This window comes from Nicotiana attenuata, unplaced genomic scaffold (genome assembly GCF_001879085.1).
Source record: "Nicotiana attenuata strain UT unplaced genomic scaffold, NIATTr2, whole genome shotgun sequence".
NCBI lineage: Eukaryota > Viridiplantae > Streptophyta > Magnoliopsida > Solanales > Solanaceae > Nicotiana > Nicotiana attenuata.
In genome coordinates, this window is record NW_017676705.1 from 37904 (window position 1) to 38709 (window position 806).

Here is an 806-nt window from a genome sequence, read left to right on the forward strand (position 1 = left end):
CGTGATATTTAACATTCAATAATTTAATTCACTAATCTCTTACTATATCTATAGTTTTAGTTAAATTTCTAATCCTTTCACCATACTCGCGGATTCGCTCGCGTAGCGCGATAGTAACTTTTTAATAGCGATAGTAACCTTTTAATAAATAATTTTCTCAAAAGCACAAATACAGTAATTTTTTCTGAAAATAATAGCGTGCTAATAATCCTTTGTCATAACTGCGGATTCGCTTGCGTAGCGCTGTTACGACAAAATTAATAAAATTCGTTTTGGTCGCATATTCGCTTTCGTAGCGCGGTTAGGACAATTTTATACTATTTATATCATACTTTTTTTTAACAACTTTAATAATTAAAAGCGGATAGGTAAAACATGAAAATACATATAAATCACAGTTTGTCCAAAATTAGCTCAAGCCAAGTTTTAAGTCAATAAAGCGACCGTGCTAGAACCACGGGACTCGGGGAATGCCTAATACCTTCTCCCCGGTCAACAGAATTCCTTGCCCGAACTTTATTTTCGCGGACCGATAAAAATAGAGTCAAACTTTTCTTTGACTAGGGATTCAAATAAAAGGTGACTTGGAACACCGAAAACCAATTCCAAGTGGCGACTCTATAAATAAAATAATCCCTACTCAAATTTGTCACTTCAATTGGAAAAACTCTTTAACCCACCATAATATCCATACACATACATATTTTTCGGGGAGTAGAAAAGGGGTGTGACAATAATGGTTGTTACTCCATTCTTAAATTTGATTATCGTAACTCGTAAGTAACTTTTTCCAGGCATCTTTTATT